This window comes from Vidua macroura, chromosome 5 (genome assembly GCF_024509145.1).
Source record: "Vidua macroura isolate BioBank_ID:100142 chromosome 5, ASM2450914v1, whole genome shotgun sequence".
In the NCBI taxonomy this organism is placed as follows: domain Eukaryota; kingdom Metazoa; phylum Chordata; class Aves; order Passeriformes; family Viduidae; genus Vidua; species Vidua macroura.
This window is the reverse complement of record NC_071575.1, coordinates 20,977,676-20,996,631: the sequence shown is the minus strand read 5'-3', so window position 1 is coordinate 20,996,631 and position 18,956 is coordinate 20,977,676. Positions and strand designations below refer to the sequence as shown.

At 43.8% G+C, this 18,956-nt stretch overlaps 1 protein-coding gene and 2 long non-coding RNA genes across 6 annotated transcripts in view; 1 reads left to right on the top strand and 2 right to left on the bottom strand.

Moving 5' to 3' along the window:
* Window positions 1-18,956, bottom strand: part of CACNG2 (calcium voltage-gated channel auxiliary subunit gamma 2) — a 53,636-nt gene that overhangs the window by 14,096 nt on the left and 20,584 nt on the right. The window lies entirely within an intron of this gene.
* LOC128807310 (uncharacterized) lies at window positions 626-7,728 on the bottom strand. Its single transcript, XR_008437114.1, has 3 exons — window positions 6,352-7,728; window positions 3,620-3,832; window positions 626-739 (listed from the first exon to the last, which is right to left on the bottom strand). It is a non-coding gene; the product is annotated as an uncharacterized LOC128807310 (long non-coding RNA).
* Window positions 9,048-16,814, top strand: LOC128807309 (uncharacterized). Its single transcript, XR_008437113.1, has 5 exons — window positions 9,048-9,449; window positions 12,066-12,207; window positions 14,240-14,346; window positions 16,050-16,218; window positions 16,553-16,814. It is a non-coding gene; the product is annotated as an uncharacterized LOC128807309 (long non-coding RNA).

Here is an 18,956-nt window from a genome sequence, read left to right as displayed (position 1 = left end):
AAAAGAGGGCAAACCAGCCCTTCTTACATGGTGAAAAGTGTCCTGCACAGCCTGGGACAAGCCACAAGCTGCATATGCCTTGGTACAGTTATGAACTGAGCCCCTAACTCAGCAGGAACCAGGGCTTAGCTATTCCCAAACTCCAAATCCTGAATCTTGCAATTGTAATGCTGTGTTCACAAGGCTTTTTGAATGCAATTTCCTTAGTCATTTTTAAATTATGAAGGAGGAGAAAAGGCACTTCAAATCTTTCGTCTCCAACTCCACATTGCATTTGTCTCTGACGTATCCAGCTGGATCTATAGGGAGACACTGTCCTCAGTTAAACTGGTGTAAATCTAGTGTGACTCTGAGCTGCTCCTTCAGCATTTAAGGCCACAACTAAGAGAGGAATTAGGCTTGCAGCTGTTAATTAGCTTATGAAGTATGTGGTGTGCTTTAGGGTCCTTCAGAATGCAAAGCACTATATAGAAATTATTATTAGTTATTAATAACAAAAATACCCAAGAACCCCAGGGAAATAAGCCAAAGAATGGAACAAGTCAATGACAGAGGCAGCTTTTAATCCATCCTCCCTCTTCTGTGCCACTTAAGCTCTCCTCCCCCTTCCCCTCCAAGGCTCAGACACATGGAGGAAGGGAGAGCCCACCATCACACATGTTTAGCAATTTGGCAGTCTCAGCAAGTCTCCTGTGTTCTCCCACACAACATCATCAGTCTGCAGTAGGAATTGTGAAATCTGTAACAGAATTGACACCCAGCAGTAAAAATTTTGGGGAATAACAGCATGTGGGAATTCCTCAGCTTGCCTCTCATGGAAAATTGCAATCCTGCCTCGTGGTCTTCAGGGTTTTTCATTTCATTGCCCTCCCTTTCTCTGGGAAAATGACTGAGAAGATAGGCACCACTTGCTTTCTTTAAAGGTGAGAGATGACACCCCCCCTAGATGAGAACTGGGGGTCCATTTGCTGTTGCCTGAGCTGGAGCGAGTGGCTCCACTGGAAATTCACCACCTGTTCTAGCCATTCCAGCCCAGGACATGATTGTGAAGTCTATTTCAGGTGAGGAATAGAACAAGGGAAGGGCTGGACTTTCTCTAGTTCTTTTTTACCCCAGGGAACCCAAAGCCCTTCATGCAACACTGACAGAGGTCCCGCAGCGCGGTGGCTCTGCAGATGAGTGTGGCAGCCATTATGCGCTCACTGAGCACGCACACACTTGCCCTTGGAGAGTGGAGGCGGCTTTGCCCACGCAGGGAATATTGGTTATCCCTCAGTCTGTTCAGGAAGTGCGCTGGGATTTTTGCTGTCCCTTCAGGCAGCCCACCAGAGATGGCCAGGAGGGAACTGGGCGTAGGATTTCCTTGGCAGAAAGCCCTGCTGACTGCAGCGCTTCAGGTTGAGCTGCAACGTGCAGGGCCATGCACTCACGGAGCTTTTCTGCCCTGTGTCCTTTATGCCCTGGAATGTACCACCTACAAATTAGAAAATGAAAGCACTGGGGAAGAGGTCAGGACTTTCCAATTTTGCAATTTCCTCTGGCAGTCACTACATCTCACCCTCCAGCACTGGTGTTTTGGGAGAAGCCTGACCCAGAACAGATACCCTGCTGTGCTCTGGGGAACATGCTGGGATGAAGGCAATGTGCGTGTGATGAAGGTCTTCAGGATGCTCACTCCTGGTGAATCCAGTCCTGACCTGGACGCTCACAAAATTATCCAAAGCCTCCCAAATGTTCCTAAACCAATAAGGAATAAGAAACGTGAAGGAAAACAGAGCAGGAAGAGCAGAGGACTGATCTGATGTATAGTAAGCCCCTTCCTACCAACAGCTGAGGAGGAAGCCACTGGTCCTGAGCTAGCCACTTGCAGAAAGGGTTAGTCTTCAGGATGGGGACAGTCTCCATTGCAGTCCCTCCCCAATCAGCCTGAATGCTGAATCCAAACATGGCTTAATATTGTTTCTTGCATTTCCCAGCTATGCTAGGATTCAGGATTTGAAGAGTTGCATGGATTTGCACATATGGGCTCCAAAACATTTTAGGCTCATAGCTCCCTATGCTCATTTGGGTGCAATTGCTGGCAAGGCAAACATCCAGAGTAACAACCACAGTGGTCTGTGAAAGTTGCAGGAAAGCATTGCCCTCTGTGCTGAAAGAGCCAGGACACAGAGTTTGCTTTGTTACACACATTATGCTTATTTTTCACTTGGGTCACTGGAGTTCAGAAAATGTTGGTAAACACAGCTTATATCCCACAGGGCCATGCAGGGTAGCTGTGAGTCTGATCAAATTGCCTTAGCACAGCTATGCCGAGGCTCCCAATGTCTCCAAACAAGCTACTGCTGTTCTAACTTGCTGCTTTACTCTTAATCCACATCAAACACTGGGTGTTAAAGTAGATATTGCACAGATTTGATATTAGGTCCCTTTCTATGCAGCTGAACAAAAAACAAATGCCAAGCCTTGCAAATGTTGTTAGCTTTTAGAAGCCGCTATTAGAACATTAATAATTTTATTATTGTTATTTCCTCAGGGTTGTGGGTACCCTGGTGATTTACAGGAAAACAAAGTGATTTGGCCCTCTCCTTAAGCTTTTACAACAAAAGCTAGACTTAAGCACAGCACTGGGCTTATTTAACAAGCAAACAGTGTCAGCAGGGTGTTTGGAAAAGGGAGGTTTATAGCAGAACAGGATCATGAGACATTTACGATTGTGTGCACGTGTATATCCTGTTAGTTTATGCTGACTTTTAAAAAGAAATAGAGGGGAAAGGTGTGCTAGAGGTAGGGATAATGCCTGCAAGAAAAACAAGTGGAGGTCAGCAAGGGAAGGATGATTTGGAAAGGGGAGGCTGAAGGGAAGGCTGCAGAGGAGGAGTGTGAATCTACCTGTGGCACAGCCAGGGAAGGCATACGGGGGAGCAGGTACTGCTGCTCAGTCATAATAACTCTTTTGAAGCTTGACTGCAAGTCGTGCTGCTCCACCAATATTCTTTCATCCACTGAGCACACTAATTTATTGCAGAAGAATCTGTAGGTGTGAGCTATGTGCTAAGGCTAATCTCTGAAGCGTTTTCAGCTACTCTACACGTAACATTACTCTTGCGTCCCAGGGAGGAGGCTATTCATAATGGAATAACATTTACTCACAATACTAGACTGGGGAATATTATTTTTAATGTGATCTGGTCCAGTTACACTCAGTTAGAAACCTGAAAGGCCGTTTCAGGGTTTTGAATCATGTCCAAGCAGGTACCAAGCCACTTTCTATGTCCTGGATTGTACTACCTGGAGACATATCCATCAGAGCTTCTTGTACCAAATTGTACCTCTGTACTCCCCACCTACACCACACATGGAATAACGTAGGTCTCAGAACTGAAACTTCCCTACTTTAAAGTCTTTAACATGAGAACTTGTCTCCTAAGGCTGCCAAAACCCAAATCCCTTTCATATTTGCCCACTTTTCCTTGGAAAATATTATCAGTTCTCCACTGGAATCACTGATCTGAAGTACCAGCCCCTTTCTCAATTTCTAATTTACTGCTAGAGCTGCAGCAGTCTGTGAAGTAACAACAAAAGTTGTGCTGTGTCTTAGATCTTAACCTCATTCTCTTACCTTTGAACTCAGTTGGCAGACAAGAAAAGTGCCAAGATCAAAGAACAATCAGCAGCATCTCAGCCTCACTGTGTGTTTGTCTCTCCATGAGTAAATCCTTTTTTTTTTTTTGTCTGTGCCACAGCCATTGCTGAAAGTCTTTCTTTCTTGAAGTTGGTCAGCATTTTCCAATGAAAATTTCTCAGAGGGTAGCAGGGACTTTGACCTGGTCACCTGAATCCCAGGGGAATAAAGTGAATACCTGAACTATTGGCTTACTGACAATTTCAGTGCATTTAACTTATGGTTTTGGTTTAAACAAAAAAAGGCATAAAAAACTATCTTTTTCCCATCCCAGTGTAGAACAGCAAGTTTTGTAAATCCAGAGCTCTGTGGGATGGGAAAGCAGTTGTCCATGTCTTTCCAGCCTGGTCTCTGTGTCTGCTTGACTTCTTGTCAGCTACCACACACCTTACTCAGCATATGTTTGCAGCTTCTCTTTGGGTCCTGCTGGGACAGCTGTGGCTGCTGAAGGCACAGCTGGCCAGCTGTTCCTTGGGCACCACTTGGCCACTTGACTTACACTTGACACACCTCAGTAGACCAGTCTGCTCCTTCAAAACTGACCTCTGAAATCCATTGTGCACCAAGACCTCTTGATCAGCACGGCCTTGGAATGTGCTGGCCTCGGTTTTGTTGAGCCAACACTAGAGTCAACCTCAAACATAGAATTCAGTCTGTGCATTAGTCTCTGGTCCAAACTATCTCCTGTGGAGCCCCTTTTATTGAATGTCTAAATGAGTTTTGGCCAAGCTGAAACCAAAACCATGCAGGTTTCCTCTTGTTTCCTGTGTAACCTGACATAACAAATGGATTGTGCAAATGCCTCTTGAGAGCTGCCCTCCACTCCTCCTGAAGGGCTCCTCTTTTTCTGTAGTGCACTTCACAGTGAGCTGCAGAGCAGAGGCCATGGATACGTCAAAGAGAGAACGAACAACTTTGCCTAACCCCGGGATCCTGTAACAACCCCAGCATTGGAGATTCCCCTGCAGGGGGTGGGAGGGATGTGGGTGTGGAGAGAAGAGAGAGCATATCCTGACAAGCTGGAAGCCTTGTGTATAGAATACCTGTGGAGACTGGCAGGAAAAGCAAGCAAGCTGGGACTGGATGCCTTCCAAGCATCAGAGCAAAACTGAGTCTCTCAGTGGAGGATGCTAAATTTTGACAACAGGAAAGAAACAGATAGACAAGGGGTGAGTGGGAGGGGAAAGCCTTTCCCTGATAATGCTGTCTGCTTGTAGCTTTAAGCATTATTATGTATTTCCACATGCCATCATGTGTACACAGCATTTTACTGGCAGCTAAACAGGCAGAATTTTATCCCCAGGATTTTGCAATACAAAGACCCCAGTATGTGGGGCACTTGCAAGTGAGGATACCCAGCTCTTCAGAAGAGGCTCTCAGTAGCCATAAGGCAGCAGCTACAAGGCCTGGATCCTACTCCAGATGAGGTCAGTGGGAAACAGTGGGGACATGAATAGGCCTGAGACTTGCAGGATGAAATGAGGGAAGAAAGTGCCTGAGAAAGGTCACAGGCTGAGTTACAGCATGTTCATATCTTGTTTGCTCCTGGCTTTAGCTGTGTAACTCTGAATCATTCCTCACTCCAAAGATGTAATATAGTAAACAAAGTTAATAGTCAGAAGGGGCAAAGCTTGCCAAGGGTATAGGAGAAGTGGAAGCCATTAATGCAGGGAGACTAACTGCAGTAAATAAGTCCTGAGGGCAGGTACAAGGGAGGTGAATAAGGTTGTTCGGTGGAAGGAGGGGAGAGGACAGCAGGAGAGGAGGAGCAGAGTCATTGCTGCAGGGCAATGGAGGGGGCTGGGGAGGGGCAGATGTGCTGAGTTAGCATGGGAGAGGACACAGGGAGCAAGCTCCAAGAGAGCCACGTGAGGCCTTGAAGATGAAATGAGAGCTGAACTTTGATGTAGAAGGAGTCTGGAAGTCAGCACAGGGATTCAAGAAGAGAGAATGACACAAGTGGAACAGCAGGTAAGGAAATGATAATGTAACTGCTGCATGCTGGGTGTTTTAGTGTGAGTATTAAGCCTCCCTTACAGTCCTGCTGGGCCTCTCTGGCTCTGAGAATTGAGCGGGTTTGTGCTTGCATGATCTGGTCTAAACAGCTGGGTAAAACATTTTTCCCTTTATTGCTTTTGCCTAATCAATCATCCACACATCAGGAGTGCTCATTCGTAAGGCAGGCAGTGGCAGGGAGAGGGCTGTCTGTGAGTGGTGGGATGGGTGCCATCAGAGCAGCAGAACAGTGCCACTGAGGGGCTGAGGATCTCCTATCACAGCCCATAAGCTGTAGGGTGCAGAGCATTTCTACAGAGAGAAAAGTTGTGGGATTTCCTCCAGTCTCATGACTTCCCCAAAAGTTGATCAAGGGGATAATCCCAGCAGTAGAACATTTCCCACACTCTGCGGGTTCCAAAGAAGATCAATACCACTGTCTCTGTTGTTTATTGCATCTTCCCTAGGTCATGCCTTGTCAAGGGTGTTTCCTGCAGGACAGAACTGCCAGAATAAGCAGGAAACATTCCTGTTCCTGTGGCTTCTTCTGGGACAAGCTTCATCTCCCGTCTCTGAAACCTTGAGTAGATTCTATGTGGGTTTTTTTTAACAACTCATTTCTCCATTCTCTTTTGAAACAATTTTCTACATTTGAAATTCTTCTATTTTCTTACCTTCCATGATCTTTTAGACTTCTTAGTTTTTAGCATATTGTTCCAACTGTGATGACTTTCTTCCTGCTGCCCCTTCCTCTTTCTTCTCCTTCCTTCTTAACTATTGGCATGCAGTTTCTCAGCCGCAGTTTCCTGATCTCTGGGACTCAGTCCTAAATAGATCAACTTTTCTTGCCCTACCCAGTACTGCCTTGCTTAATTTGCACCAATCCCTGTTGTCTCTTAATTTCAGAATTACACTAAACCTTTGATTCCCTTCAAGCATTTTCCTCATATGCCTATTAGTGCTCATCTGCAGTTTGACTGGCTCTCTCCTTTAATCTCTCTGTCCATTATGGCAATACCTGCAGTGCTGAGTTAATCTCCATTTCTGTCCAACACCATCTGCATTAAAAACCAAACCCAAACCTAAACAAAATCCATTAGTTCAGGATCTTCTTCAGGATGCTTTAGCAAGTCTCTGATTCTCAATTGTTTGGGTTATACTTTCAGGAACAACAGTGTGAATCCATCCTTCATATCTACCAGGAGACTTAGGGCAGCTTATCAAGGATAGTCTTGCTATTCCTTCTCTGCCCTTCCTCCCTGTTCCTCTGACATCACTATTATTCCCACACACCCATGTTGTCTTCACCTCCTAGCTCTTTTCCAGACAGTATACTTTTCCCATCTTTCAATCATAGATTTCCCTGATTCATGTTGTTTAGACTTAACAGCCCCCTTTCCTGAGCCTTTCTCATGCCTTTCCTCCTACTCTCTTTGCAACCCTGGAAACATTTTACATAATTCAGTCGCTCAAGAAAACAACTACTTCTCTTGACCCTGGTACCTCTCATCATTTAGGCCTATCTCTTTACTCTGTCTTTTTACTTTACTCCAGTGTGTGTTTCCAGTAATTCCATAGCTTCTGGTACTCTGCTCAGCTCTTTGAAAAGAAGCCATTATCTGCTGTGTCCTCAGGCTCCTTCATCGACACTGCCGTTCCACTTAACAAGCACCCAGAGCCTCCTTATTCTTCATAGAGCACTTAAGAGAGTCACTCTCTGCTATCTCTCCTACATGACTGTCCTCATCCATTTTCACTCTAGGTTCATGCAGACCGCAGTGCAGGAATCTAATGATCTCCTCTTTGCTAATGATGCCTGGTCCCATTTCTTTTTTTACCTCATGGCAGCCTTGTGAAATGGTTGCCCACTCCATCCGTCTCGAGGTATTCATTGTGATGAAGGTACTGTCGTTTCTTAGCAACTGCTCAACTTTCAAGTGGTTCTTCGGATGGGGATGCCTCTTCCGTGCTGGGATCCCTTCCCCAGGGATAAATGATGCTTTTATTTTTTTTTCTTTTAAAAATTATAATTATACCTAACATTCATACTGCTTTTCGCTCACAGAGCTCAAAGTATTTTGCAAAACCAGTAAGCATTGTTTTCTCCATTGTAGAGACAGAAAAGCTGAGTCACAGAGACACTAGGGCCAATATTTTCATGTGTTCATTCATTTTATGCATCTTCATTTCTGGGAACCCAGTCTGAAATAACTTAACCTAATTGCTTTGCTGTAGGACATGAAAGGGAGCAGTAGGTCTTGAGCACCTTTGAAAAATACAGAATAGAACAGTAGGTGCAAAATATCTCAGATGAGGCACAGAGAACTGAGTACCTATGAAAATGTAGTTGTATACCATCTGATCAAGACCACAAAGAGTTCCCTTACTTCTGACATCAGAGCCAGAGACCTCCATTCATGAGCCTACTGCTGCTTCAGGGTCTTCTTTCTGCCTTAAGTGGTGGAAAGATGTGATGGTGCAAAGCATCAGGGTATTTTAGAAGTTTCAGAGTAACTCTTCATGCTGTGACATATTCATATCTCCTCAGCTGTTTTTTTTGGTTTTTTTTTTTTTTTTCTGTGAGGAAGATAGAAAACAACCCTGTCCTAGAAGAACTGGTGGACTAGTAGCTAGACTTAATATTGAAATGGTGGAAACTGGTTCAAAATTCTTAGCACCCAGCAAATTCTTATCACCCTGGACTTCCCATATTCTACATGAGTTCATTAAATATTTGGTTCTTCTGACTGCTTCTTCTCTCCTTCTGGCCAGAGAGTCCATTTCAGATTTAAGCAACCTTTTCCACTGAGACTAGAAAGTATCTTCCTGCAGAGTGTCAGCTTCAACAAACTGCCATTCACAGACAAAAAATGTGTTTAAGTAAAAAATTTCTGTGAGCTCAATCAGCCACATTAATGTCAATAGTACTCAAATACACACAGTTTTATAGCTGCATTGGCTTGTCTCTGCTTACCTGCAGCCTCTCTTGCCTAAGGAAGTTTCTGGATTTGTATCAGCTTTTCTCAGTTAACTTCTTCATGGGTAGAATAGTTCCTCTTAATCGAAAATGCTTCAAATAATCAATATAAGTTTTCTGTCCCTGTTTGAAACCTGTTCTGCATATGTTATGTGATGGCTGATGAACAACTCAGCATGAGCCAATAGTGTGCACTCTCAGCACAGAAAGCCAAAGGAATCCTGGAACGCATCAACAGGAATGTGGCTGGCAGGGCAAGGGAGGGGATACTCCCCCTCTACTCTGCTCTTGTGACCCCACACCTGGAGTGCTGTGTACAGTTCTTGTGTCCCCAGCATGGGAAGAACATGGAACTTTTGGAGCAAGTCCAGAAGGGGGCCATGAAGTTGATTAAAGGACTGGAGCACTTCTCCTACAAAGACAGGCTGTGGAAGTTGAGGCTGTTCAGCCTGGAGAAGAGAAGTTTGTGGGAAGACCTCATTCATTTTTCAAATCCCTGTCCTTTATTTTCCGATCTGGTTTGTTCCAGTCTGTGCCATTACTCAAATTTCTCTGCTAGCAGGGGCTACCTCAGTGTCCCACACCTCCAGCTGTTGACGTGTCTTTTTCCAATACTGCTTTGCCTGGACTAACATTTCTCTCTCTCTCTCTCTCTCCCCTTTCTTGATTTCAATTGATAACAGATTTGTTTTTCAATTCTTTTTTTAAACTTTAGTTCTGGGTTTTTCCACTGTGAACCCAAGATAGCCTGCACTTTTCTAGCACTCAGTACAAATGTTACAAAACATAGGATTGGTAAGTAATGTAAAACTGCGATTCCATGCATGATCAACAGAAAGTCGAATTTCTTTTGAAGAGCCTGGGAGATACCGACTTCCTCAAAACCATTAACAGTCTCTCCCATGTGTTTTAAAATAATTCTTGAAGGAACATAATAGCTTCCCTTAATTTGTTTGTTGATTGACTTTTTTTTTTTGACAGCACAAGGGCAATTCAACCTCTGGCTTGTTTGCTAATCCGTTTCTGCCAGCCATGGCTTTAATATATGAGATGTGAATCCCAGTTATTTTCTAACTGGAGACGTACTCAATGACTTTTATCCTATGCCGTCAACTTAAAATGGAAAATATTTGGGTTTCCAATTCCCCCACGAAAGAAAGAATGTAACAAAAATATGCCCAAAAACCCAGATGCTTTTGCAGCTTTTCCCTCATTCAAAAATTTCCAGTAACAATTTGGTAGTTGCTTTAACTTGTTAGTAGTAGTGTCTCATCCAAGTGAATACTTTTTGGTTATAGAATCAACATTTGCTTTTTACAAACATGTTCATGTAAATGTTGCCATTTGAGGGAAAATCCATGCCAGTAAATATGTTTCTGGAACAGTCACAGAAGGCAGACAAATGGAGTGGGAGCACAATTGAAGCTGATTTGTTTAAAGTAAACTGAATGATCATACACAAATATTTTGTGTGATATTTACTAAAACCTATGTTCTTGCCCATCAGATGACAACTATGTAATTTTTGCAAAGTAAAACAGACATATGAGAGCCTAACCTGTCCCTTCAAATGGTAGGAGTTAAGCAACACTGGGAGATGTACCAGGCTGAGTTTTTGTTTAAAGGGTAGTCTTAGAGGTTAGTCTTAAAATTCAGGTCTCACACATTTTTCACTCCATGTATACACTTAGCCAAAGTTTGACTGCATCCACAGAATCCTTCTTTGATGAAGAAAAAGTGACTGCAGAATCAATACTTTAATGACAGGTAGAGGGTATGAATAGCTCCCTGCTTTTGGTGGAAATATATCAGCTTTCTTAATTATTGGTCTGTCCAGCTATATTTCTTTCCTTGGCTGCTGCAGGAATGCTGCTGTTGTAACACAGGATAATTTTACAGGTGCTATTAAGGAGCACCACATCTCTATCTTATTTATTGGACAGCAAGGGGCAAGTGTGGAGGAGTCCAGCAGAAGTTAAGGTGGTTTAAGCTGTGTGAATTACATGCTGGCAGGACAGGTAGAAAGCCACATTACAGCAGCTCACACTGCTTTGGATTCACTCAGTTCAAGCTGTGAATGCAATCAAATATATACATTTTGCTGGCATTTTTATTAGTTATAGACTTCCATCTTTTCCACCCAAGCCAGTGAAACAGCTTGTGTAGCTTGCTGGGCGAAAAGCCTTTGCTTCTGAGTGGGGAAGTCCTGGAATTATACCCCAGATGTTTTATGCAGTGAAATGGCTGCAGCACAAAATAATGGCTATGGATAAATAAAGTTGGTATTAGAAATTTATGTTGCAAACATCTGGCGAGCTGTTTAAAAGAAAGATGACAGAGATGAGAGTGTCATCACATCTTGCTCTGGATCAATCATGCCACTGTACACCATTACATACCTAACATATAGCTTATAAGCCAGCTATGAACTGATGAGCCGCCCTGGGAATCACACATATTCCAAAAGGAGCAAACCACCAAGCGTGCATCATGGTGCATACTGGTGAATGTGAGCAAACAAATTTGGGCCTATTTGCAGAGCCATATGACCAGGTTCCCCTGCTACACAGCATCAAGTTTGGAATACAGCATCTCTCTCTAACATAGCCCCATTTCCTAGCTGGCCTGAGAAGCCAGCTCCAGGCAAGGAGCTCCAGGGATTAATGATACGCTGATACACACGCGTGCAAGGAATTAAGGGAGGTGACAGTAAAGAGGAGATGCCTGTGACCAATGCAGTCACTTCTATGTCAAAAGGGGAAGCTTCTGATCATACAAGAGGCCCAAGCTGTTAACAGGGGTCTGCACAAAGCTGTTTGCAGCTTCATGTCTGCAGCATCACTGTGCAGTACCCAGAAGTGCAGCCTTGCTGGGAGCTCGGAGTTTGGAACAGCTCCTCTGGCTGCAAGTTTGACTGCCCTGACCAGGCTGATCCAGTGGGCAGCCTAAAGCCTGCTTTGTGTGTTTGTCTAACATGTATCACAGTAGGAGGTACTGCTTTATGAAATACACTTTCTTATGGCAACCCAGGGTTTTCCAGACCAGTGGCACTGGCTGACAGATGTTCACGTGGTCCCTGATTGCCTTTTACTGTGTTTCTCATCCTCCCATTTATCCAGTAGACCATTGAACTATTGAGCAGCTCTGGCTGACACATTTTTGCAGCTCTGAGACCTACAGCACATGATCCTCAGAATATGGGGACTATGATCTCTTGTCACATTAAGGGAAAAAAAAGGGGTAGTTTTTGTCTGAAAACAGCTGAATTGGTTGGTGTTGCTCTTAAAACTTTCTGCCTACTTGGCACTGCATGATGAGAGTTGTATCCTTGAGCTGTTGTGCAATTTTCCAAGTGAGGAGCCAAATAAATGAGATTCCAGAGGAATATTTTTCCTTTGTTCTTCCTGACAGGACATTATACCTCAGTGGAAGAGTTTAAATCTGGTAGCATCCATGCTGACCAAAGACAACTTCACTGCCCCTGCTCCAGGACTCTGAGGATGCGATATGATACGGTGATTTATCCAGCCTAACCCTTTGCCAACAGTAAGTAGTAAGTTCCTGTTTCATGCACAAAAGCCTGTAAGAGTTAGCTCACAAAGAGAAGTCCACCCATCCACAGGACAGAGGGGAGCCCCCTGTGGATTTGACTTCAGGGACTAGAAACAATGTGCATGGGATTTCACCAGCTGGTGCAGAGAGGCACCAGATATGTTCCCATGGGTTCAGAGCCTTCAATTCGCACACAGCGAGCTCCCAAGGAGCTTCATTCTGCAGAGCACGCTTTCCTACATCTCTTACTCTCTGGCTACTCTCTCGTTACTATGACAAGATAAATGAAACACTGCTATCTCTTTTCTTGTGTGCACAAGCTAGGAAAAGCCATACAAGGTGTTTCCTTTGGCTTTCTTACAAGCATGTGGCCCAGGCGGGGCTTACAGATTGTATTGATTTGAGATCCAAGATGGGCTATTTTCAGTTTTGATTGGTACCCACTGAGGACTGCCAGGGTGAGGAGATGGGATAAGTCTCAAAGGTGTGATGCACAAGTATAGATTTTTAAGTATAAATCTTTAAAAGACAGAAGTATAAATTTTTAAAATCCCATATGTCTCTGGAACTTTGGGCATAGCTGTTCTTTGGTGATACACCACATTCACTCGGAGTTCTGCTGGGATGTGATATCCATGAAACCTGGCTGCAGCTGAGTAAAGCCCTGAGCAAACTGGCCTGGCCTCACAGCTGACCTGGCTTTGAACAGTAGCTTGGACTAGAGAATATGTGAGGTTCCTTCCCACCTGAATGCTCCAGTTATCCTATGATTCAAACTCAAATACCACACATAAATGTCTGACCAACCTTTTCTTTATCGACATCCCTTGCAGTGTGTCTAGAGGGTGTATATAAACAAGCACAGCTGGAGGTGAAAGTCAGTGCCATGCCATTGCAAAGCCTGGAAATAGAGTGATTCAATACATACACAACATGGTAATGACCAGACTATAAGCATATATGGAGCAACTCTAAAATTTCATTCTACCGCAGGATCCAGCTGCTGAAATTTGTGTTATAACTAGAACTTACAAGGAGAAAAGGAATTGGATTGAAAAAGATATACAGAGAAAAACAGACTTTCTCAAATTGGCAACATGTTGATAGATTTCTGTCAGTGCAACATATATTAAAGAAGCTTCCATGCTAGTCTAAACATAGGGAATGGATGAGTGCTCCAGCAGATCCACCCCACTGGCTGACTGTGATGTTCTTCAAAACTGGTTAAGTCTCTGAGAACTTTTTGGGATGGAAGCCCAGGCTTCCAGGCTAACCTAAGATTTATGATGCATTATTATTATTTTTATTATTATTGTTGTTGTTGCTATTATTATTTCCAATTTACCAGGGAAACTGAATCAGAAAAAAACAAATGAAATTGAATTCTAACTCAGGCCAGGGATGTTTTATTCAGCTTGGGTTGACCATGGCTCTCATCACATTTGAGAAGAGCAGGAAAACTGGAATCCGAGAATCACAGTGAAGCAATCTCAACCGCCAAAAAACAATGCACTTCACTGCACGTTACTACATTCTGATGGGAAGTAAAACAAACGGCTTGTAGTTTACATGAAAGTGCAGCAAGAATTCAAAATCTATTGACTTTTAAAACCACCAGTAAGCCCCAGTTCTTCACCTATCCAGCCTGGGGTATAAACTTCCCTCAGAGGCCTATTTCTGTGCATGCACTTACTGTAGAAGACAGAATTGGGATTATCAGTTTTGTCCCTTCTCCGGTGGGGCTTGTACAAGTTCATTCCATTATTGCACTGATGAGACTGGTGCAAGCAATGAGGTCATGACTGCAGTTACCTTGGACCTTCAAGGGTCTCTGGGGAATCATAGCCCTCTTCTCTAGGAATGCAGCTGCACTCTTTCAACCTGCATTTATCTTACAAAGCAGTGTGTCTCCATTTGAAGTTCTGCACAACAGGATTCTTCATAATGGACTTGACAAAACTGGGGCAGTGCACAGAAAATCTCCCTTCAAGGGAACAGGTTCAGGTGCACCGACACTGATTTTCACTCTTCAGCAGATGGAAGGCTATTTAGAGGTGGAACACTGAAGATGGCATTATTTGCCAAGAGTTGCATTCCAGAGTTTAAAGGAAAGGATCTGTCAAACAGAGAGGTTATGCTGGTAAGTAACTCCCAGACCACCCCAACTCCATTGCATCAGGAGGACTGAATGATCAGTGATGTGGAGCAGATGCTCCTCTAATGGGGGTAGAGGCCATCGGAAAGACTTTTTGTAACTGTGGAATGTGTCCAAGGAGAGATACAAGGTGTGTATAAGGAAATAATCTAAGACAAAAGAAGAAAGTGTACAGCCATCCAAGCATCTGGAAAGAGGTAGCACTGGCTGACCTGACAGACTTATTTGTGTGTGCATGGTGAAGCCTGAGGATGAGCTGCCAGGGATGGCTGAGCACATTCTCTCCCTGAGGATTTCTGGATGGGATTCTCAGACTGGGATCTATCTCCCTGTGAATTCACTGAAGCATACACCAGTTCCAGACTGTTGCCATGCTCAATAGCTTGTGGGAGAGGAATAGTGTAAAGACCGTTCTTGCCATGCTGGACTTAAGAGGTTACTCTGAGAAGTGGGGGTATGTCAGGATCTTCACTCCTCTGCTGCAATGAGGAAAATGAACCAGGCAGATATAGAGTCCCAGGGATAGGGATGTATGAGATACAGAATAAAGCTAAGGTGCTAAGATGACCATATTTCAACCTCTGATGAATAGTAAAAGGAGAAGGATGATCAGACTTTTCCATTTTTTTGTCTTACCCTGCTATTGTACTCTCTAAGGCTGCTGAGGTATTCCTAACTCACTGTGTTAGAATCTGCTTGTTAACTCTCCATGGAGTTAACAAGAGGAGTGAGAGCACATTTGGGAAAAGGTAGAAAGAGAGAGAGTATGGAAAAGATCTTGGATGGAAAGCCAAGGACAAGCATGATGCTTTGGCTGGGGTGTATATTGAATAATACTTCCGAGTTGCCCATAAACTCAAGATCCTGGCAGAGGGTGGATCTGAATGCTAACTCAGCATTTGTATGCCATGAAGAGAACACCATGGGGACTCAGTCCATTTTCCTCATTGAAATGATCAACTCAAGTGAATTAACTTGGTTTCCAACTCATCCAACCCTAATCATCCTCCTTTGAAGTTCTCCTTCCTCATTCATGCTGTAATTGTGCCCTATATAAAAAATCCAATGTGTCTCAAAGGCAGCTGGAGTACAAACTACAGAAGGGATGTGGAGGCCTTTTATCCAAGACAGACCTACACTGAAAATTAATCCTGGTTTTGGACACAGTAATAGCTCTCAGATTAAAGAGACAGAAGTAGGTAGCATGGCTGGACTGCTAACTATGCCTCTGCTTGCTGCCCTTGAAAGGGACTGATTCAGGGGACTTTGTTCACCCAGACTAAAATACTTGTTGAGTTGGAGGAAGGTAGAAAACCTTGTTCTGATGTTACATAAGCACATCATGTAACTTAAACTGAGGGATCAGTTCGACTCTGTAACTCTGAGCAAGCATAACGGTAGTGAAATAAAATTGTTACAAGAAGGGGTGAGAAGGGGTTTAGAGACTGACTTTTCTGTCATATCTCTTGGGAAGAAAATCTCAGTGAAAGGCACCAGTATTAATGAAAGCCAATTGGAACTTGATAGGAATTATTTTGCTATTTTGTCAGCGTTGGTTGGAACACAGGGATTTAGGAAGATTTCCTTTGTAGAAGCACATCTAGGAACACTGTGCTGTCTCCTCTGAGCTGTGAGATGCACAAGCCTTTGGGAATTTGTATTTCTCTCAGAATCTGGTTTGTATGCAGCTTTTCAGATTTTCATGGAAGACCAACAAACCCACATTACTGGCATCTGTTAACTGAATGAGAACACACAAGCCCAGACCCAAATCTTACCTACATGCCATGAAGGAACTAGAAAGATAGAAGTGAAATTCAGGTTGCCTGGAATGGCTGCACCTCTTCTAAAAATAAGGTAAACAAATACCTTATCACATTGGGGTAAACTGCTAACTCCCAAAGAATGGGCTTCGAGAAAGTCCTTCTCAGGTTATTAAACAGGTCCTATCAAGGAATTGGCAAATGAGAAAGTAGCCTTTGTTTTCCACAGTCATGATGGGTCTAGGGACTGGAGTGGTAAGGGGCCACGGTTAGTGGGGACCAGCACAACATATAGGGGTCCCAGAGAATGGAGCATGCTACAGTTGAGTCATTTCCTAACTGCATTTGCTGGTATTGCACTTGGCTCTGACCAGAGCATTTAATTGCTTTTTATTGGAAGCACACAAACATTCTCTCCCATTTGAAAGGAAGGAGAGGGAAGAGCTCAGCTGCAGCGAAGAATAGAGAAATCAGAGAGTGAGTGAGGGAGCTGCGAAGAAAAGGGCAGGTATACTGCATGTCCGATGAGGTCCATCTGTTCCTCATTAACCAGATGTCTCCCACCCACCTCCTGAAGTGCCATTGACTGCGTATTGTCAGGACAAGAAGGGGATAACAATGCCACCATGGTGCAGACATTCATACACCAACAGGAGTCCTGCCATGCAGCCATCCCTCCCTCTACTACCCTTCCAGATTGGATGCCAAGTCCCTCTTTTTCATAATCAGCTTTTAAACAGTTACATCCTCATAAAGCTTTTGCATTATAATTGCCATTTGTTTCATCCCACTCTGAAAATGGCAAGCTTTTTCAGCCCACTTTACCAGAATCAAACCTTACTTCCTGTGTGTCATGACTTCCTGCAGCATTTAAAAGAGAAAGAAGTGAATACTTGCTCTAAAAAATGGTTTCTACTTGCCAAACTTCATCATTTGAAAAGTCAGAGAGTCCTTGGATTCACACCTGTATCCAAAGTACAGCAGTAGATTTATGGAGAATTCAACCTACTAAAGATCATTTAGAAATGCAGGAAGTATAAATTACTTTCTCTATGTTGTTAGCCAAGGATCATTTATAATAAGAGCCCATCGAATCATCCTTACTCCAAGGGTGATCTGTGCAGTGGTCCATGTGTGGGTATGTCAGCTCACACAGGAAAACTCTGTCTTATTCTCTAGGCTGTATTCACAGCCTATTCATGGCAAGTGTTCCTTTACCTCCATATCCCTGATGAAAGCAAAGCACTCTGTCCTCAACCCTCTAAATCATTCCACAGCACAGCTCATAAATTGTAGTGTGCAAATGGAGCATCTGCTGAGCTGCAGCCACAGATAATGTGATGCTTCCACCTATTTCCCTTTGTAAAAGCATGCAGGCTATGCTCTGCACTGGGCCCCCGACTCATGTAACAGCTAGAAAATAGCCTGTGTCTTAATCTTGTCATTTTGCTCCGAGCTCCTGCACGCTGAACTTGAATGCCTGGAGGAGATCTGGGTGGGCATGTGTCCTCCAAAAGCAGCAGCTCTGAGCACTTGCCAAACGAGCAGCTGAAGGCCTCAAGAGCTTGTTGAGATAAATATCTGTACCTCTTTCAGAGTCATTGTACTTAGTGAGCCTGCAATGCTGCTAGAATAGCACTAGGTTTAAATGCCTGTTGAACAGCTGGTGCTGAGCCTCATGTTGATGTGAGACCTCTGCATGAGCTGCGCACTCTCCTTGATGTCACAGTGTTATTACATTGCTGTCACTTCGAGAGTAACTCCAGTGTGGATTCCTGCTCACTGTGAGGCAGAAGAGTCCTTCATACATCGACAGCAGTTGGTCCTTGAACCCTGGTGGGTGATGACTGAGACTGCACGCAGGGGTGGTGGGATTGCTGAGCCCTGTGCATGTTGCTAAAAGCTGAACAAAGCCAGGAAAAGATGGAAAGGAATAAAGAAAGATGTGGTCGAGCAACAAAACAGGAAACTTCATCAAGAGACAAGAGAGAATGGATGGCAGAGAGAAGAGTGAATGTTTTTTTAAAGAGAAAAGGCTCATTTGGTGAGGGGAATAACCATGAGAAGAAAAGACAAATTATGAGCTGGCATCAAAAGCAAGAGATCTCACATTGAGTTAAAAGGAGAGGGAGCTGTTGGGAGGGACATTGTGTTTCTTGTTTTTTCATGATCTGTTTTTACGGAGAGGTGATGGGTTCAGACATTATATGCAAATTTCATCTTTATCACAGATGTGTTACCTCTGGCAGTGACTCTAAGTGAAAGGGTAAGCTCATGCTTCATGATAGGTTTCTGTGAAAGGCTGTATTTAAGCTACCTGGGGGAGTTGTGTGAGCCTGCAGGGAGAGGCAACTGCAGTAGGAGGTCAAGTTCTCAAGAAGGAATGGTCAATAGAGCTCTGTGCCCCTCAAACATCCCTGGAGATGCCCAGTCAGGTGTAGTACTTTTGTCTCTCTTTACGCTCCAAAGGCTAAAAGCATGCTGGAAACTCAGCAGCTGGATTCTGCGGCAGCAATCTGATTAGTGTCCAACAAATGGCTCCTAGCCAGGTTTGTGACAACCTGATCAATCAAATTCAGAAAATCCCTTTTTAACTTCACAGCTGATGTTGGGAAAGATCTGGGAACATGTTCAGGAATTGAAGGCACCTGCTGAACATGAATGAGAAAGAAAAAAACCAGACCGGCGGATGGAGAAAGAAATGTATGGAGGTTCATATGATGATTCCATGTGCTGGTGTTTGGAAGAAAGCAAGCCACCTTAGATGCCAAATAGTGTCCTTGCCTGCATCACATGGCAAACACGAGACTGTGCTGTGATGGCAACTTAATG